Source organism: Sminthopsis crassicaudata, chromosome 4, assembly GCF_048593235.1.
Source record: "Sminthopsis crassicaudata isolate SCR6 chromosome 4, ASM4859323v1, whole genome shotgun sequence".
Classification (NCBI taxonomy): domain Eukaryota; kingdom Metazoa; phylum Chordata; class Mammalia; order Dasyuromorphia; family Dasyuridae; genus Sminthopsis; species Sminthopsis crassicaudata.
Window position 1 is genome coordinate 15,378,167 of NC_133620.1, and position 22,038 is coordinate 15,400,204.

The window sequence follows — 22,038 nt, forward strand, 5'->3', positions numbered from 1 at the left end:
TGTGACACAGGTTCAATCCCCATGATTCAGTTTTATCATCTGTAAAATGGACATAATGTCAAAATTAAAACGAATGTAATAATATTAAGGTTTGGTTTGGACTCAGTGAGGTAAAAAGATGTCTAACAGCTTAGATAAAAGAAAAAGAAGGAAAGAAATGAGTAAGAAGTGTAATTATCATTGTTTCTGTCACTTTTATTCTTGTGGCAATCTCCATCTGAATTTTAAATCTTGAGCATACTGGTTTATTTAATTCTGACTTCATCTATGAATGACTTACAGTGATTGACAGAGACTGCAGTTGGAAGTGGAGGGTATTCCCAGGGTCCCTTTCTGTGCAGCTGGCTATCCCAGGATTCAGTTTTCCTCCTCACATCAGCTCCAGATGGGATCACTGCCTTTAAGCAACATTAAGGTAGCTGAGATGTGACTTCAATGACTTTCCTCCTTCCAAGAGTATTCCCTGGTATTCTATTGACCTTTTAAGGGTCCAGGTAGTGAAGTGGCTTACAAATGCTTCCCTTCCAACAATATTGTAAAGCAAGTGGTTAGGGAGTCTATGGAAGGCAGATTTTACCCCACTCTACTTTGCCCCGGAGACTGAGTGTAGAGGGTCTCAGTGATACTTAGAATCTGTCTCCTTCTCTCCCTCTCTGTCTCTCCTCTCTGTCTCTGTCTCTCTCTGTCTCACTTTCTTCCTGTTCCCCTCTTCCCTCTCTTTCTTACATCCCCAGAAGAAGACCTTACCTCATCCACTTACTGAGAAAATAGAGACCATCTGACCCTCATTACACATTGTCAGCATCATCTCTCATCCTCTGAGCTGGCCATTTCTTAGCTAAGACCAATCTTCTTCTTGTACTTGTCCCTTTCCTTTTGAACTCTTCTAGAAACTTTACTTCATTAATCAGTTCCTTTCTTAGTCTCACCTTCCTCTGTCCACTGACTCTCTGATACCAGGAGATACACTCTGGTTTCCCTCTGTCCTTTAAATACAAAACAAAAAAAAAGAAGCCTTTACTTTACCTTGTCATTTCTTCAATTTAAAAAAAAATTCTATCATGGCTGCACTGCTATAAAGGGTTGTCTACATTCAGTGCTTTCTTTCCCTCACTTCCCACTCACTTCTCAATTCCTTGCCATCTAGTTTCCAACCCTATAACTCGTCGGAAACTGCGATCTCCAAGGTTACTAAATTCCTAACAACTTTTAAGTCACAGAATTAGTCAATTAGCCCTTGTTAGGTCCATCAACACAAATATATTAAGTCACCTCTATATGTCAGGAGCTAGAGATAGATTCCACTGAAATACTTGTCACTGAAAAGTTTACATTTTTATCAGAGGAAGATAATGCATAGAAAAGCTTCCCAGATGGAGAAACTCTCCACACTGTGGGGGACCTTATCTACTACTCGGTATCTTAAGTTGTCTCGGGTTCAAGAGGATACATGGCTTACCCAGAAAATGTGTGCAAAGAACTTGAATCCAAGCAGTCCTGCCCCTGAGGTGAGTTCTCTAGCCCCTACGCCATGCTGTCTCTCCCCCAAACAAAAATATGGTACATGCAAGCAAAATAAATACTGGTAGTTTTTTTTAAGAGTAGTACTAGGGGGGAGGGAAGAAAAGAAGGGAAAAGAAAAGAAGGGGAGGTTGTGCTATAGGGTAGTCTGATTTAGCTGGATTATTCATTATTAGACATCATTATTCATTATGTAGAAGGAAAGTACAGGAGTTTGGATTTGATATGCCCTTCAAGGAAGAGCTGTTCAAGGATTTAGAGACAGGAGTCACATGAACAGAGCTAATTCTAATTCCCCAGAATCAGATAATATTTTTAAAACACTTAACACCATACCTGGCACATAATAGGTGCTTCATAAGTGCTGGTTTTCTTTTCTTTTTCCCCTTTTATGAAAAGGAAAGATTAATCTGGCAGGTGTGTATGTATATGTATGATAATGTGATAATTGAAAAACCTTTTTTTTTTCTCTCTCTTTATCCTCCTTTAAGTGGGATGCTCGGTAGTGATAGGAGTAGGAGAAGGATCTTGGTTGTCCTGTCTGTGACTGGAGCTTTCCCATGATGCTTTGAATAAGGCCCTGACATTTTGACTCAATAATAAAAACCAATGTTCTGTGAGATAGTTTATTAAATATTACAGAATAATCATAGTAAGAGTAACTTTTCTCAGGACGATTTCTATTTGAACTCTATTGAACAACAGAAGGCCAAAATAATAATATTAATAAGTGGCAGATATATAACTTCTTGAAATTTTTAATTTACTTTAAATATACCAGATAATTTTTTTTCCTACTTTACAACATCTGAGAAAATAGAAGGTTATCCTGGTTCTCTTGGAGACCTTGCCAAAAGGACACGTTTAGTTAGGTCTCCCTTACTTGTCTTTCCTCCGCTCAGTATTTTGACCGGTAAAAGAATACCCATCATTCTTCCATTCTCTCCCAACTTCTCAATATTGTGATTACAGGAGCCAAAAGGATCTGGTGAGATTGTAAAATCCCATCTCCTCTCAACTGGCTGGGCTCCTGAGAACAGTCCAGGCCAACTGAGTAATCCAACATCTTGTGGGCTGCCCCTGGACAGCCCTTTTCTCTGTGATCACTAGTGCCTGCTCCATCACTCAACTGTCAACTTGGGTGGCGCCCCTCTCTGGTCCCCAGCTTCCCCAGCCGCAGATTTGACCCTGCTCATTGTATGACTGTGAGTGGCTGTCAGCACATTCTGCTCCCCCTGAAGCCCAGAATCAATCTGAAACGTGCCAGTGTAGACGCTCCGAGTCATGGGCGTCTGCCTCGAAAATCCAAGTTTAGAGAGCGGATCTGTCACTTTGCAACGGAGTATGAATTCTTCAAAGAGTTTTTCCATATCTTGTTTATGTAACCTAGGAGGAATTCCTTTGGGGGAATGGTTCACATCAACTCTGGACTGAAATCTTCAAAGAGAAAAAGAAAGTCCTAAGAGAGTTCGATGATTATTTTCAAAAAGGTGTTTGCTAAATGTGGTGGGGGAGATCTCCCCCCCCTTCAAATTCCTCAAGATGGTTTCCATACTCGGCTGTGTACTGGGAGGAAGAACCCCCCCCAGGGGCTCATTGCGCATTTGCCACCCTTCACCTCCGCTACCCAAACCTTTCCGAGGAACCCCCAAATCATCTGTTTTTTCTACTGGAAGGATATCAGCATCCCCCGCTTGATAGGAACCATGTCTGCCGAGTGCCGAGCCCGCTGTTGTAACGAGGTTTATTATTGTAGCCAACACCAATAATAATCAGCACGGATGGGTGGAAGGAGAGCATGCTCTCACTTCCTCCAGGCCAGGCCGCTCCTGCTCCTAATCATGTCCCCCCGAGGACTTCACAGCGAGTTTTCAAAGTACTTCAGGTCCCCACGCCATAAACTTAGGAAAAACATGGACTTGGAAGCTGACCGGAAAGGTTACTGTTGGAATAGATTTTTAACTCGAGGCATTTCAGTTATTTAAATTGACTCAGACAGTACAAGCCGGTCCCTGTGACATTCTAGACCCTGCCACAGTCAACGGATCCTGGCAGGCAGCCACCCCTCCCATCACTTGGCCGAAGCTAAATCAGCAGCAACACATCAGCTCTTTAGAATTACGTGCTTGGTCGTGGGATTACAAGCGAGCGCTCTGCAAAGGCGGCCGGAATACTGATGTGCCCGACGTGGCGGGCAGCAAACCCAGCAGCTGGGCCAGCTGCTGCGGCACTTGGGGCCTCCCCGGGCCTTGGCAGCCCCATCCCACATGATGGCGTTTTCCAGAAAGGATAGGGCGCTGGCACACGGAGGTGAGATAGCCACGCTGGGATCTGTTCGAGAAAGCCATTGGGATGCTGGATCTTCCGATTTTATGAGTGGTGTGGTGGACAGAGCCGGCGACTTCTGGGCCTTCTGACCCTGTGTGTGGCAGCTTCTTCTTCTTCCTCTTCTTCTTCTTCTTCTTCTTCTTCTTCTTCTTCTTCTTCTTCTTCTTCTTCTTCTTCTTCTTCTTCTTCTTCTTCTTCTTCTTCTTCTTCTCTTCTTCTTCTTCTTCTTCTCTTCTTCTCTTCTTCTTCTTCTTCTTTCTTTTCTTCTTCTTTCTTTTCTTCTTCTTCTTCTTCTTTTCTTCTTCTTCTTTCTCTTCTTCTTCTTTCTCTTCTTCTTTCTTTTCTTCTTCTTCTTTTCTTCTTCTTCTTCTTCTTCTTCTTCTTTTTCTTCTCTTCTTCTTCTTCTTCTTCTTCTTTTCTTCTTCTTCTTCTTCTTCTTCTTTTTCTTCTTTTCTTCTTCTTCTTCTTCTTTTCTTCTTTCTTTTCTTCTTCTTCTCTTCTTCTTCTTCTTCTTCTTCTTTCTTCTCTCCTCTTTCTCCTCTTCTTCCTCCTCCTTCTTATTTTTTATTTTCCTCCCTCTCCATCTCCTTCTCCTCTCCTCTTCCTCCTCCTCCTCCTCTTTTTCCTCTTCATTCTCTTCCTCTATTCCTATTCTTCCTCTCATTATTTTCCTTTTCTTCTCCTTCTTTTCTTCTTCTTTCTCCTCCTCCTCCCTCCCTCCCTTCCTTTCTGAATTGATTTTATGACCATGAACAATCCACTTCAACTTGAACTCAATTTCCTTATATGTAAAAAAGGGATAAAAGTTTGATTTTGCCTTGTTTTGCTCACAGCATTTCTATGGCGCTACATTGTAGGAATACTGGTTTAAGAGTGGAACGATCTTAAGATTATACAGAGAAAGTTAAATGACACCTTACAAATCCTTTAGTGACTGTTGTTTTTCTACATTTTGGGTTCCTAGCCTTCTTTACCAGTCTGGTGAAACTTAGGGAGCTCTTCTCACACTCATGCTTCCAAACATTTAGAATGGAAAATACATAAGCTGATAACTATATTTAGACATAATTGGTTTTCTATGTACTCTAGTATTTTCGTTCTTGTTGTTTTGGAAAACTTTATTCATTAAAGGGTCTGTGGGATTCTCCAGACACTGCCAAAGAGGTCTATGGCACAGACCTGGTTCAGATGGTCTTTGAGGTTACTTCTCACTCTAAATATATATTTTTAAGATCCTACAAGTTTTTCAGTTCAGAATAAATGAACCTACAAGCCTCTTATCAGTAGTGTGAGCCAGGAGAGGCAAATTAGAGATCATTGTCCTTATTTCACAGATGAGGAAACTGAGTCTTGGTTAGCAACTGACTTGCTGGTCATAGAATAAACAAATCAAAAACCATTCATTAAATGCCTACTGTATGCTAGATACCATGCTAGATGCTGGAGATAGAAATACTATAAATCAAATCATCCCTACTTTCATGGAATTCCCCAAGAATCCCAAAGCTCCTCATTCCATCTCCAAACTTTTTCAATCAATCTAAAATCCCACCTTGTTTATCATCTCAATAAGACATGGTCCTTATGAACTCTCTCGAGCTGATAAATACCCTCCAGTGACATTGTCCTGCTGGGGGATCTTATAAGTGCTGAAGTCTTGAGGATGTTAAAGGGTTCCTTTGGAGGATCTAAATGAAGCTTAATTTCATTATTGTAATGACGCTAACATACAGTGTCACCACTAGAATGGTCTTCGCTCCAGTTTACGCTCCTCATGGTGTGGATCTGGGTTCCACTTGCCATTTAAATGTAATTGCCACTTTATTATGATTTTTTTCACAGTTAAGTGGAGCATTTGAGCGCAGTTGAATTGCTGGGAGCCTTGGTGGAAGAAATCTATTAGTGGGATGGCTTGAAACAATACACAAAGGAGCCCTGCGTGTGGTCCGCTCTCCACTCTTTCCACCACCTTATGTTAAACAATAAATCTCCAAGTCAGCTAGAACTCTGAGACTCCCATCCAGCAAGAGCCGCATTTTATCTTTTATTCATTGGCAGGAACATAGCTGTAGGAGGTATTCAAATCGTACTTTTATTTAAACAAACACAGCTGGATCACAGTCTCTTAATATAGCAATTCTCTAATGAAAAATAACAACATAGTATTTATCTCTTTTCTTTTGTGTGGCTCTCAATTTGCTAAAATTAGGCAGACTTCAATCCCCCACAAAATTGGCATGTTTTCCTGACCAGAGTGAGAGCTCATCGCAGCTAACTGCAAAATTATAATGGGGCTGTAATTATAGCGGGGCATGTGAACTACACATCCCCGTACTGCTGTAAGCATAAACGACATGGGCTTATACAATTAGGATGTAATAACATCATTTGTCTTAAAAGGAGTCAGGCAGCTGATTTCCTTTATTGAATGGGAGCCCTTCCATTATATGCCGTGTCAGGGTTACATCGGTGCCTTGCCCATAGCAGAAGGAAGGTGGGAGCACCCCAAGGTTCGGGACAGCCACCGTTTCCCCGTTCCGTAAGAGAGTCCTATTCCTATCCCTACTCCCTTACTCTTGGATGGAACTGACCTGACCCTGTCATGAAAGAATGTTGAAAGAGGGTTTTGATTCTTGTGAATCCAAGAAAATAAAAACATTCTTTACATTGTCCTAGTTTAAGAATAAAAAATGTCAAGGCTGAGATGCCGAAAAATGGGACTAATATAACACGCCCCAGGTCCATTCATGGATTGAGATGCCCAAAAATGTAGCATAAAATTAAATGTATAGGATTAGAAAAGATACCATTATATTGACATAAAAATGTAATATTTTCCACATCAAACCAATCATATTGAGATTAAGTGATTTGTATAAGGTCAAGATTCTATAAGGTCAGAGGCAGGATTTGAACCCAAGTTTTATTGGGTTTTTCTACTGACTCTAGGACAAAGCCATGAAGTAGGAGAAATGTCATCCTAAATTACCCTTCCTGATCTCCTCAACACAAACATACATATAAGAGATGTATATGTCTGAAAGATATATAGTTCAAGAGTTTTCTTCTGTGATTTACAGATTAAGAAACTGAGTCTCAGTCACATGAATTTACTTGCTTACAGTCACACAGTACAAAACCAGTATTTAAATCCAGGGCTCCTGATTTTATCTTTGTCTCTGAATACTACTACAGAATCTCTCTCTATTAGAGTTGGAAGGCAACTATAAGACTACTTAGCTATGAGAACCGCTAATCCCCCACATTTTACAGATGGAGAGACTCTGATTTTATAAGTTCAGTTGTTTGCTCATGGTTGCATGGCTAATTTGAAACAATGCTCAGAGTTGAAGCCAGATTTTCTGACTCCTTGCCTCTCCCTATTATTTATTTGTTACTCATTAATTCATTCGTTTGTTTGTTTATTTATATATTACATCCCTTGATGAAATATAATATGGTCCTTAATGGCAGGGACTGTTTGTTTTGAATCTTTGTTGTCTAAATGGCTTGTACATTTAGTAGGCATTTGATAAATGATTGGTCGATGACATTATCAACCCAGTCTCACAATAATAGCTAGTATTTAGACAGCACTTTATGAATATTATCTCATTTGATCTTCATAGTACCTTTATAAAATAGGTACTATTATTCTCCTTTTTACAGGTGAGGAAACTAAGGGTAATAGAAATTAAATGACTTGTCCAGGGTCCCACAGCTGATAAGCATCTGAGATAAGTCTTTCCTGCCTCCAAGCCTAATCCTATGCCCAAAAAACTCAGAAGAGTTTAGTGCTTTTCTACAGTACAAACAAAATCATAGCTAGCATTTAGATATCACTGGGAAGTTTGTGAAGCAATCCATACAAATAATCACTTGATTCTCACAACAACTGTGGGAAGTAGGAGCTATTCCATCTCTATTTTACAGATAAGGAAACTGAGGCAAGTAGCTCCTAAGGGACTTGCTCAGGATCACGTAGCTAGTATATTTCTAAAAGTAAATTTTAAATCCTATTTTTCTAATTTGAAGTCCACAGTATGCTCCTCAACTGCTACTATAGAACATATAATAATGCATATTATAATCCATATTCATTGTAGTATATGAATTCAGAGTACTGTTATGGAAAGAATCTTGAATTGGGGAAGTCACTTTCATTCTCTGGGTCCTCAGTTTATTCCTCTGTAAAAAAATGAGCCAGACTAGTTAGATTATTCCTGATTTTAACTCTCTAATCTAATCCCAAATTATTATCCTGTGGGGGAACTGGGGATTTAATTTTATCCTTCTCTTGGTGCATCTACATTTTATAAGAGGCATCAAGGATAAAGCAATGTTTAACTTATCATTGAATTTATAGCAGTTGAGAGTAGGAGAATCTTTGGTCCAAAGTACATGGGAGTAGGGGTGGGGACTTGTTGGCATCCTCCTCCAAGCCATGTCACCATCTGCTTATTTTGTCTTCCCAATGAGAATGGTGCAGACTGCTGAGAAGGCTGTTCAAATGAATCCCAGCTCTGATACTAGCAGTGTGACCCCAGGTAAGTCACTTAATTTCTCTGAGCCTCAGTTTCCTTCTCTGTAAAAATGGAGATAATAAACCTTTTCCCAATCCCCTTGCAGGATTGTAGAAAGAAAAGTATTTTATAAATTGAAGTGAGGAGAGAAGCTGGACTTGGGAAACTCCAGTTATAAATCCTGCCTCCGACATTTGATATTGGTGGGATCTCAGCAGGGATTATATTTGTATCCCTCCCTTTTTCTTTGGCATCCCAGCGCTTAGCACAGTGCATGATATAAGATAAACATCTAATAAATTTTTAATGACTGACCAACTCTGAGTGAGGCTATTAACATCTCTGGGTCTCAAGTTCTTCACTTAAAAAATAAGAATGTTGCTTCCATCTCTAAATTTATTTATTTATTTATTTTTTTTTGTTTGTTTGTTGGTTTGTTTGCTTTTTTTTTTTCCTTTTTTTTTTTTTTTTTGGCAAGGTAGGTCTTGTCTTTCTTTCCTTCATATTTTTTCCTCTTAAAAAGTATTGATCTATTTTATTTTTTCATTTCCTAATCTATCCCTCCCCTTTCCCATTTAGGGAGCCATAAAAACTAAAAAACTAAAAAAAAAAGAAATATGAAAAAAAATCAATTCTAGAACACTAACCAATCTATGAACCAAGTCAGGTTATCTATTCTGTGTCCCACACCCACACTTTCTCACCTTTAAAAACCACATTTCCATATCCCTTTTTTGGGGCCAGACTCGGTCGTTATAATTGCATAATGAGTTATTTTTGTAAGCGCTTCCTTGTGTGTTGGCTGGACTAAAGGAAGGTGTAAGGAGGAATGAGGCTCCTCTCATTCTCATCTAGGGAGCTCTGCCAGGCAAGTGCTCTCTTGTCTCTCTTTTCTACTTTCTCCCTTTCTTTTAGTCCATCCACAGATAACTTGGAATCCACACAGTCCAGCTGTTTCTGATGCTCATCAGACCCTCCCCTCCCTGCTGCTGCTGCTGCTGGCCACCACTGAAAGGCAATTTGTCATCTCTCCCACCTGGAGCATGTTTGAAAGAACAAAGCCAGTGGCATCAACACAAAGCATCCTGGGAAAATCTGGAGGGAGCTTGGCCCTCTATATACTGGCTCCTCAATAGAGCTTTAAGCCTTCTGAAAAATGGCAGGGCTGCGAGAAGGACAGGAGCCATTTACCTGTCTCCAGATCCCAGGGGAGCTCTCAGATAACTAAACCGAAAAGCCAAACTCAGCCACCCAGGTTTCAAAGGAAGAAAAGAAAAGGGCTTTTGGTGAGAATGACAGTCTCTAAGATTCTCTTAAATATGGTTCCCACCTGCCATTTCAGCCTAATTACTTCTAATTCCCCATCATGATTGACATTTTGGTAATATTGGTCTCTTGGCTGTTTCCCCATCTCATGATGTCCTCTTCTGCTTCCTTGTTTTCAACTGGCCAGTTTTCCTGTGCTGGAAGGTCCATCTTCCCTACTGCCTCCTCTTGAAATCACTGTTTTCAAGACTTCAGTGGCTTACTTTTTGCATGAAGGCTATCCTGGTTCCTTAGTTCCCAGCATGCTCTCTCAAAATGGCCTCCTTCTGTTGGTCTGTATTGTGCCTATCCACCCATGGGGATGTATTGTCTCTTGCATTAGAACTGAAGTCTTTGTGGGCAAGATTGTTTCATAATGCTTTTTGTGTATTCGTCACTTAACATAAATGTTTGTTGACTGATGGACTATGTAGCTAGCTCAGAATCTTAGGCAAGTCCATTGATTTGTGATTATTACTTCCTTAATGGGAAAATGAAGAGGTTTCCTTATATGATTTCAGATGTCTTTTCCATTTCTAAATCTATGATCCTATGAGGAAAAAAAATAGATTAATAACATGGTTCCTTTCCCTTAAAGAGCTTAATAATGATAAAAATAACCAATGTTTATTGAGCATCTCAAGGCTTACCAGACTGTAAAGCAGTTGGAGAAATAAGGCAAGCTGATAACAGATTGTGAATAGCCTTGAATGTCAGGTTAGGAAGGTAGAACACCATTCTTTCGGCAATAGGGAGCTACTGAAAGTTGTAGAGCAGAGTTATGATCTGAGAAGTGCATTATGAAGATTATGTGATGAGTGTGTTGGTCAAATGAAAGACTAGTTAGGAGATTATAGCAAAATTAATATGGACAAGAGGCATCAGGAACATTAAATTCATTTATTTCTTTTCTTTCATTGGTAGCTTTTGTATACACAATTTTCTCTGTAGAGGAAGAGAATAGTGGATTCTAAACAGAATAGTGTGCAACAGAATCAGGTTTTGAGCAAGAGTCTTAAGTGTTGCCTCTTACTGGTTGTACGATGCTAAAAATCTCTTCTGCTTTCTAGGTCTGTTTCCTTAACTAGAAAAGAGAAAAACCAGTTCTTGTGAACTAGCTCATGAGGATGTTAAAAGGGAAGGTCTTTGTACCATGCCATGTGAGTTTGAGCTTCTTTGAAAAAGGAAAACCACAAGTGCTTGAATGATTTCCTGCTTTCAAATAATGCAATTAGCCTTTTTTCAATCCATACATCATTAAAAACAAAGGAACAGGGGGCAGCTAGATGGTGCAGTAGACCCTGAATTTGACCTGAAATAGACCACCATAGAGCACTGACCCTGAATTTAGGAGGACTTGAACTCAAAGCCAGATGCTAAACAGGTCTAGCTGCATGACCTTGGACAAGTCACTGAACCTCCAATTGCCTCAAAACAACAAACAACCCTCCCAAATAAACCAAAGGAACAATTCCTTGGATCTTTCAAAAAGCTGTGAATAATATTTTTATCCAGCAAAACATCAGTTTAAAGAAAATCTAATTAATTATGTAAACAAATATATTTTTAAAAAGCAGAACTTATAATTTGTTTTTTTTTCCTTCATAAAAAGGAAATATAAAAAATTGTCGGTAGTTTTGAGGTGATCATGTTTAAGAGTGTTGCAAAGTGTGGCAATCAATGCTAGTTATTATTCTTTAAGATCACCTAGCAAAGCATGGAACTGATACTTCTTATTTGAATGAATAAATTTTGTAAAGCGTTTGTAATCAATGCATGATAGAAAACACTGTTGCAAAGCAAGGACACCCTCAGGATACTTATTAAATCAATTTTTCATTATTCTTTATGGTGTTATAGATTAATTATTACTCATAACATAACCTTGGTGTTAAAAGTACATTAACTGCTGCTTGAAACAAATTATTCCCAGTAGGCATTAATTGGTTTGAAACAGGAGAAACAGATATGCTGCAGCAGTTGGGAGAATTATTGTCCCTACTCCCATTTTACAGACCAAGAAGTTAGGTTATCACCTTAAGGTCACAGAGCTTCACAGGGAGGAGAAGCTTGAATCCGAGACTCCTGATCATGCTTCTAAGTGTCTTAGCCAGTGTCTTTGCCAAGAAAACTCCAAATACAGTCATGAAGAATCAGACCCAACTGGAATGACTACAGAGTAACTTTGGAGGAAGCTTGTCGCTATTGGGGGAAGGAGTAACTAAGAAAGATCATTCACAGAAGATTAGATCTGGGTTTAGGGAGAGGAATTTAGGGATTCTAATGTGGAGGGGAAGAGGGAAGAATTCCAGGCCAGGATACAGCTAGAGCAAGAGCACAAAGGTGGGATTTTATTGGAGCCAGAGTTTCCGACTTGTTTATAGATAAAAAATAGATAAAAATAGATAAAAAAGCAAATTTAGTGATCTTTTAGTCTAAGGGTCTAGAAAGTGGAGAAGGGATTTGCCTGACAAAGAAGCAGATGATCTGGCATTCGAACTCATCCCTTCTGATTCTGTCTTGTGCTCTTTTGCCCAGGGCTCTGTGTTGTGCCCATGTTAGTACCCTGGATATCTTAGAATCAGCCCGAGTCAGGAGAAGCAAAAGTCTTTATTCTTGGTCTTTTGGGGTCACTGTCAGGGGATTAGATGTAGGAATCTACACAACTCCTTCCTCTCTCTCCTGCTTGTTTTACTCCACCCTCTTCCTCTTCTTTGTCCACACCCACAGATGGAGCCTGCACAGAGTTGAGTAGGGTCACCCTCCAAGCATGTTAATAGAGAATTGTTCAATTGGTAATTAGCCTTAAATGCTAGGTTATCTGGGTTAAGTGGATCTGCTCAGTTCTAGCCCTTTACAGCTCTGTATCCTGAAATTAGTTTATCCTCCTTTTTTAAAGAGGACCAATGGCATCATGGGTGATGTCTTGACTTTTGTAAGAACTGGATGTAAGTGAGGCAGAACAGAGCAAAATTAGCAGCCTTACTTTCCCCTCCAGCTAATTTTACATCCAGTTCTTACAAAAGTCAAGACTCTAGGGACAAGAGAGTCAATAGGTGTATGGAGCATGCTCATTTTAAGATAGGCCATAATGAAGATGAAGACTAACCACAGAATATAGTTTGTCCATTGGAATCAATTTATTCCTCCCACACCCTTGTTTCCCACTTAAGTTATCAATTAAAGTGCTTAAATGACTTTAATGCCCCAGATCTGTGAGGTCTTCTCCTAAAAAGCCAGTAGAAACTTCTATACTTTCAAGCAATCTCCCGTAAGAAGTTGTCCCTCTCTGAAATTAAACCAGCCACAATCGACGTCTGGAGTGGCTCCCGGTGAGTTCTCGATGGCTATGATTCACTGGTCCAATTTCAGCAGCAGAGATGAGAACTCCATTTCCTGCACCCCGATTACTGATCATCCCGAGGCCTATCGGCAGTTCATCTTGTTTGATGTTGAGCGCTGTTATCGCTGCATCTCAGCAGGATCCTTGCAGCTCTTCGCCACTAATCCCCACCCAAGTGCGGTTTTTCTTCCCATTCTTCAAATTATATTTAACATTAATTTGTCATCTGGATTGGTTATTGATCGCACTGAAGCACAGTGAGGAACAGTTTGAGAGGCCCACTCTTCACCAAGTTCACTTGCCTGTATTTGCAAAGATTGCTTATTGAACTTAAACTGCTGGACCAGCAGGATGGAAGGTGAAGACCCTTGTTATAAATAAGGTGGCGTGGGAGCCTGAGCTTCCCCTATTGGCAGGGAGAGTCAGTGTTCTCCAGGACTCACACTCCATCATTCTTTGGCTTTTATGTATTTGCAAAATGCTTCTAAATTGCTGTGAGTTGAATACACAGAAGTAAGAAGCCAGGAAGTCAGGTTGGGAGGAGGATTCCCATTCTAGTGCTAGGACTGGAAGAGATTAGGTCAAAGGAGGGTCTTATTTTTTCTAGTTAATCCAAGCTCAGGTTCCATCATAGAGTGATGCATGATGATGGGGCTGCAAGCCAGGAGGAAGATAAAATCATGTAGGAAAAAGGGATTTAATAGCAGAGAGTAAAGAGGGTTTAGGAGCCCAAGAAATTAGAAGCTCAATTTTAGGGCTGGGGAGAAGAGGTCAAACTGCTCCTTCATGTACAGCCATGACCTCAACTCGCTAAATCCAAAGGCTGCCCACTTGTAGATCTCTCATTAGCATTTGGCAGTGACCCTTCCCTTTCGGGTCTCCATTCTGGGTTTTGGTGATGGGACTTGTTTCTTCATCTACCGTCTCTGACCGTTCCTCCTCTGTTTCCTTTGCAGGATTATCACATTTTCTGCCCCCAATTGAGGATCAAGAGAGGTGTAGACAGAAAGCAACCATAAAAAGTCTGAAATGTATAAGAATAGTTCAAACAGATTAAAGTAAGGGGCTATTACAGCTCAAATGAGGATCCAGAAAGGCATAATGGAAGGGTAGAATAGTCTGTTAAATAGGTCTCTAATTCATTAAAAATTTAGTAAGGGGCAGCTAGGTGGCGCAGTGGATAGAGCACTAGCCTTGAATTCAGGAGGACCAGAGTTCAAATCTGGTCTCAGACACTTAACACTTCCTAGCTGTGTGACCCTGGGCAAGTCACTTAACCCCAGCTTCAAAAAAAAAAAAAAATTAGTAAGTGGGGGCAGCTAATTGGTATAGTGCAGGGGTTCTCAAACTACGGCCCACCGGCTAGATGCAGCTGCTGACGACGTTTGTGCGGCCCGCTGGGTTATGGCAAATGGGCTGAGGGGCAGAGACAGAGTGTGAGCTTTTGTTTTTACTATAGTCCCGCCCTCCAACAGTCTGAGGAACAGTGAACTGGCCCCCTTTTTAAAAAGTTTGAGGACCACTGGTGTAGTGGATAGAGCACCGCCTTGAAGTCAGGAGGATCTGAGTTTAAATCTAGGCTCAGACACTTAATACATCCTGGCTGTGTGACCCTGGGTAAGTCACTTAACCTCAATTGTCTCAGCAGCAGCAACAACAAGAATTTAGTAAGTGGCTGAATTTTATGTTAGACAGCACTCTGTTCTGAGCACTACGGATGAGAAGAGAAAGACTAAACAATCTCTATGCTCAAGGAACTTCTATCCAAGCTGGATAGACGATGGACAACATGTACAGAAACAATAGACACAATTTCATAATATAAAATAGTAGAGGGAAATAAAAGAGCAAAAGGAATACAGTGGAACAGTGTTAATCCTTTTTGGGGCGGGGCAGTGCTCATCATTGGGAGGATCATTCAATGCCCTCTGGGTTGTAGGAAGTAGCACATGAGCTGAGCCTTGAAGTGGCAGTGAGAGGGGTCACTGCTCACATGGAGACCATTGCCTGCAAAGATGCAGAGGTTGGAGATGGAGCTAGAAATCAGCCATTTGGTAGAAATTCTGAGTTTGAGAGGGGAAGGATGATTTAAAATATCATAGAATCACTAGTCTACCTAGAAAGAATAATCCCCTCATTTTTCAGGAAAAGACACTGAGTCCCACAGAGTGGAATAGTTTGGGAGGCCATACAGATAGCAAGTGGCAGAGCTAAGATTTGATTTTAGTTTTCTTGCCTTTGCCACTGTATTATCCTGGCTCTAGAGGAGGGAAAGGAGAATTCCAGTCAAGGCCTGCCGTGTGTGTGTGTGTGTGTGTGTGTGTGTGTGTGTGTGTGTGCTTAGAGATCATTTAGCAAAATCTTATTGAAATTGAGCCCAGTCTTTGTGATCCTCAATGCCATGTTTTTTTCCCCTGCACAGATGATGTCCGAAGTCTTTCCTAACTCCAGATTTTACTCTTAGGGACCTTCCTCCAGCCACAGTTTCTATGAGAAAGTCCAGAAGTTGTCTGTGGCTGAGTCAGCACCAAAGAGAGACTTTGCAGGAAGCATGGCTTATTCATTTTATTGTACTTCTCTCAGCCACTGGGACTGGGGCTGTGCAGATCTTCAATGCAAACCTAAGAAAAATGCTCTTGTTTATTCCCAGGCACCGGCTCGTCTTTGCTCCTGCATCCCTATTCCAGACGTGGGCTGATAATGAAGGCAAAGGACCAATGTGGGAATCGGAAATAGGAAATGTGAGGGTCGTTTGGAAAACAGAATCTGGGCTTTGGGGTTAGAGATTTGAGAATTTCTTTGTCCAGAATGCACAAAATCCCGACCCAAGATGTATGTCTGAAATAAATGGCATCCTTTCCCTAATGATGCAGTTTGGAGGACAGATGTATTTGATAAGCCGGGTTCTAATAGATTTCTTTGATGTACAGAGAGACAAAAAGAGAGAAAGAGAACCAGGGAAGAGACATTAATATAAAGAATTTTGAAACATAGGTCTTTAAAACTGGAAGAGACCTTAAAGAATTTTGAAACATAGGTCTTTAAAACTGGAAGAGACCTTAGATACCAAATAGTCCAAATGCAATATTTTATTAAAATTTTCATTTTACTTTTAGATTTTGTAAAGGGGGTATTTATTGTGAAAATTTAGTAAATGTTCCCCTTGCTCCCCAGATATGGAGGTACATTGTCCCCACTACTGACTCAGTCCTTCAGGAGAGTGGATTCAAACTTAATTCAGTTTCTACATAACATTCTTCTCAGCAATTTTGCTTCCAAATGTGGCAGAATGAATGGATGGATGAGACTTCATCTTTGCTATAGCTGGACTGGACTGCACAACCTGTTCTAGAATTTATTCTCTAAAATCCCTCTTCTAACAAATTCTAACATCGACTCCTTCTCCCAGATTTTTGCTGGCTTGCTCTGTCTTTATCATTTTTTCTTTCTTCATAATAGCTTTCCCCCCAAATACATGTAAAGATAGTTTTTAGCATTCACCCTTGCAAAACCTCATGTTCCAGATTTCTCTCTCTCCCTCTGCACTTCCCCCCTCTCCCGGCCAGCAAGTAATCCAATACAGGTTAAACACATGCAGTTCTTCTAAACATATGTCCACGTTTATCATGCTACATAAGGAAAAATAATGAGTTCAAAAAGGAAAAAAAAAATGAGTGGGGAAAAAAAAAACAAGTAAGCAAGCACAAAAAAGATGAAAATACTACGTTGTGGTCCACAATCAGTCCCCAAAGTCCTCTCTCTAGATGCAGATGGCTCTCTGCTGACTTGCTCTCTTGACCTTTCAAAGCTCGGAAACATTTTCAAATTTTTTGTCCTAGAAGCAGAAAATAATAGATACAACCAAGTATATAATCTTACAGAGTAGAAATCTCAGCAGAGCAAAGTGACTCATTTTAATATTTCAATAAACTTTTATTAAGTGAATAGAAAGATAACAATTATAATGGAGTTAATTATTATGTGCCCAAGAATCGTACTAGGGATCTAAACAGCAAAACAAAATTATCCCTACCTCAAAGAGTTGTCATTCTAATGATGAGGCAACCTATACACATTGGTAAGTTAAGGCCAAAAGCATTTATTAAGCACCTACCATAAAACACTATACTAAGCTCTGGAGATATAAAGAAAGGCACAAATCTATGATTTTAAGGAGTTTACAATCTAATGGAAAAGACAACATGTAAACAAGTAGATACGAGGAAGCTATAGATACAGATATTGGAGATAAGGGGCAGGTAGGTGGTTCACTGGACTTGAACTCAGGAAGATTCATTTTTGTGAATTCAAATCTAATTCAGACACTTATTAGCTGTGTGATCCTGGGCAAGTCACATAATCCTGTTTCCATTTCCTCATCTGTAAAATAAGCTGGAGGAAGAAATGGAAAACCACTTTAATATCTTTGCCAAGGAAGCCTTAAAAGGGATCATCAAGAGTTGGACTCAATTGAAATGCCTGAAGAATGTTGAAAATAATAAAAGGAAAGCGTCTATAAAAGGTAGGAATTCTGCTGGCATTTGAGGGAAGCCAGGAAAGCCAAGTGATGAAGATGATGGGAGAGAATCCCGGTAAGTGGGACAGGCGGTAAAAATTCACAGTTCACTTTGGATGAAATATTCTGTGAGAGGAACAGCAAGGAATCCAGTATCATTGGATTGCAGTGTATATGGGGTGGTGGTTGTTGTTGTTGGTGGTGGTATATATTAAGTGATTAGAATAACAGTTATAATTGAGTTAATTGTTATGTGCCCAAGTATTGTATTACGGATTTAAACAGCAAAATACAATTATCCCTTCCTCAAAGAGTTTACCTTCTAACCTACATACATATGTAGTCAAGGCATTGGTAAGTCAAGGCCAAAAGGTAAGCCCCTATCATAAAGCATTATACTAAGCTCTGGAAATATAATGAAAGGCAAAAAACATTCTCAGATTTGAAGGAGTTAACAATCTAATAAGACAAGATGTAAACAAGCTATAGCTATTGAATGGAAATAATTGGAGATAAGGGTCAGGTAGGTAGCTTACTGGACTTGGAATCAGGAAGACTCATTTTTTTGTAAATTCAAAACTAATTCAGGCAGTTACTAGTTGTATGATCCTGGACAAGTCACATTTCCTCCTTTTCCTCATCTGTAAAATGAGCTAAAGAAGGAAATGGAAAATCACTCTAATATCTTTGCCAAGAAAGCCTTAAAAGGGGTAACGAAGAGTTGGACACAACTGAAATGACTGAAGAATGTGGAAAATAATAAAAGGAAACCTTCTGTAAAAGGTAGGATTTTAACTGGCATTTGAAGGAAGCCAGGAAAGCTGAGTGATGGAGATGACGGAGAGAATCCCAGGTAAGTGGGACAGGCGATGAAAATTCACAGTTCACTTTGGATGAAGTATTCTGTGAAAGGAACAGCAAGGAGTCTAGTGCCATTGGATTGCAGTGTATACAGGGTGGTTGTTGGTGGTGTGTATGTGGGTGTGTAGAAGCAGAGGAAATGGGTAAAAAAACTAGAAAGGGAAGAAGAGCCAGACTATGAAGAGCTTTAAAAGTCAGGTAAATTTGAGATTTGGTTCTGGAAGTATTAGGTGGCTACCATTTTATTGAATAGGATTATAACATGCTCAGAACAATGTTTTAGGAAGATCACTATCAGGTGAGGGGAAGATGGATTGAAAAAGACATCATTTTAAGGGCAAGGCATTTAGATTTAGCTGAATGGGGGACTAAAAAAGGCTGAATGCAGACGATGGTATTGGAAATAACTAATGAAGTGGACCCTAAAGGTTAGAAGGAAAGAGAGAGAAAGTGATACAGTTCTTAGAAATGGAAAATCATGGAGATGGGAAACGGAATCTCCTGTATGAGATTTAGCAAGGGGATAGTAGTATTGGATCATAGAGTATACAGAGAGGAATAATGTAGATAAGAAGGCCGGAAAAGTAAGATGAGGCTAGGTTGTGAAGAAAATTTGATGTGAAACAAAGGAGGTTTTGTTTGATCCTTTGGGAAATCCCTCTGGCAGTTCTCTGAAGGATAGCTTGGAATGCCGAAAGACTTGAGGCAGAGACATAGACTGGAATGTTACTGCAATATTTCAGGCATAAAAGTGATAAGGGCAAGGATTAAGGGAGTGACTGTGTGATAGAAGGGTATGGGAGACATGTTGTGATAATAGAAATGATAAAGTGGGTAACTGATCACACCTGTGGAGTGATTTAGGCTGACAAATTGAGGGCGGCACTGGAGTTATGCTCCTGATTCACTGTCCTCATGGACAGTAATAGAGAAATTTGGAAGAGAAGAGGTATTCAGGAGGGAAATGATGGGTTCGGTTTTGGATTCCTGTGGAATTTCTAGTTCAAAATTAGTGATGCAGGATTGTAGTAAAGGAGAAAGACTAGGACTGGGAACAGATTGAAGTGTTCTCTGTACAGAGGCGATAATTGGTTTTTTTTGGGGAGATAGAATTACAAAGAGAGAACTTAAAGTAGGGCTAGAGAAGAAGGCCCAGGAAAGAGCATTGGGGACATCCATAGTAAGGGGAGGAGACTCAACAGATCCAATCTGTGCCCATATCCAAGGGGTAAAGAATCTCAGAAATGGAATGGAGTTCAATGACATCTGGTCTAATCCGCACCCCAAAATATAATCCTATCTACAGCTGTCCTAGAACAGCTCACTTATGGCAGCATCACATGTGCCAGATCATGAGTCATCAGCAGGGGGTCAGAGTAATTTATTTTAATAAATCTGGGGAGGTTTTCTGATACATGCTCCAGAAACATAACAGAATAATCCATTGTAGCTAGTATTCTGAGGAGTAGAAAGTCACCAAGCTATTCTCTTCTGTGAGATTTCTCATCTGAGAAATCTACTTTGTCATCCAATGAAAGACAAATAGCTAGGTCTTTCTCCAAGAACCCAGTTTTCTCCTCTTCAAGGAGAAGCTCACATTTGATTTTCTTTAAGGAGAAGTTCACATTTGGTTTTTGGCCCCTGTTCTTCAGTGCTCATCTTTTCTTTCACTACCTTGTTGTGATTTTTTTTCATAGTAAATTTCATAATAGAAGTTGAGTTTCCTTCACTCCTCAGAATCTTTTTTCCTCCATCTTTTCACCTTGCAAGCCTACTTCTATTTTTTATTATTTTTTTTTGGAAGCAGTGTCTTGCCCAAGATCATACAGCTAGTAAGTGTCAGAGGCTGGATTTGAACTCTGGTACTCCTGACCATTGAGCTGGTGCTCTATACTCTTCACCACCTAGTTGCTCCACTTTTAAAATTCATTATAACTTAAATGAAAATTTAAAATTTCACTTTTTTAAAAAAGTGAATTTCATCACTTGAATGAATTTCATCATTCTTGAAAACTAGAGGTATCCAGAGACATTCCTCCAGCCTCTTTACATCTATTAGTATGAGGGACACTTGGCAGTTTCTGGGCAGAGTGCTGACCAGGGCAGAAATGCAAATACCTCTCTTTTCAGACACAACATTCTCCATCCATGCTGGAAGAGAAACTCTTGTCTTAATTTTCTACTCTTGTTGAGTGATCATAACTCACTTGGTATCACCTGGGTAATACCTTCCCTGACAATCCCATACCCACAGGCCTTTTCTCTTCTTTTGTGTGGTCTTACTCAACTTCTTTTGCTAATTAACTCAGATGAGTTGATTAATGTCAAGTACTTATAAATGCAAGTAATTAATCTTCTTTTCAACTTATATCTAAGTTCAGATAGAAATGATCCTGGAACAAATTACTAGTCTCCTTTTATTTTTGATCTTAAATGGGCATGATTGTCAATGATAAGGTTGACAATAGGTATACACCATTGGATTTGCCAAATATGGCCCAAACTGATCTGTAACTTATGACTTGAAATCTGTGAAAGAGTTAAGATCCAAGAACACAGTCAATGGGTGTACCCACATGAATTCAAAATGACAGTATTGATAAGAAAAACATCAAATGATTATTGTAAATGAATTGGTCAAAAATCAATAAGCTTTTATGAAGAGCCTAGTCCATGCCAGTCATTGTGCCACATATTGTGAATATAATCACAAAGAATGAACCAAAGAAGGAGATTTCTTTAGAATGAATGAATAAAAATGGACTAAAAAGGGTTTACTCTGTCAAATAGGTTCTAAGTTCGAAGGATACAAATAGAAAAAAAAAAAAAAACAATTCCTGTTCACAAAGAAGGAGATCAGAAATAGGAAGAGATACAAATGAAGGTCCAGTTTCAGAAGAGCTGGCAAGGAGACTCAGTGATCCTTAGATTACAGCAGCAGGGAAAGTTGATAAGACCTGGGACTCTCGAAGTTTCAATGGTTGTTCGTGAATGACCATGAGTCCTAAGGTTTTGCTTACAGGATAAATTTATGTCTAATAATTTTAAAATTAGGTAATTGATACCAGAAATTATAAAAGAAATTATCTTTAATGAGTTGTCTTATTGATCAATGTCAATTATATCAGAAAGTGGAATAAAGTATGACATGTCACTATAGGTTGCGAAAGTTTAGAGCCTATCTACTATGCCGAAAGGCCAGAGTCCATGTTCAAAATTGTACACTAGAGGCTCTCTGTCCTTCATAAACTAACAGATGATAAATCTCCATAATACAAATATAGACCCAAAATATTATTGAGAATTCAAAAAAAAATAAAGTATACTGAAATTGGAGCGTCATCTCAGATAAAGATGTCACTCCAACTGTTCAGACTTAAGACTGATAATAAAAAATTAAGAATATTTTTAGTGTATGTTGCCATACAGAATACTCATCTTCAAATTGCATGAAATTAAAAAAAATTCCAATATAGAGACCTAGCAAGAGAAAAAAAAATAAAAGTCACATAGGGACAGGATTCTGTGCATATCAACATTGTCATACAATCTGCTATTGGAGCAGTCCCCAAAAATTCTTTCAGTGAACATATAAAAGCTGAGTTCCCATCCTGGTACTTTTATTAAATTGCAAAAAAGCA

At 39.5% G+C, this 22,038-nt stretch overlaps 1 long non-coding RNA gene across 1 annotated transcript; it reads left to right on the plus strand.

Annotated features, from left to right (window-relative positions):
• The first annotated feature begins 2,090 nt into the window (after window positions 1–2,090).
• Window positions 2,091–15,885, plus strand: LOC141540496 (uncharacterized). The gene is made up of 2 exons (XR_012481550.1): window positions 2,091–3,831; window positions 15,671–15,885. It is a non-coding gene; the product is annotated as an uncharacterized LOC141540496 (long non-coding RNA).
• The last annotated feature ends 6,153 nt before the right edge of the window (window positions 15,886–22,038 follow it).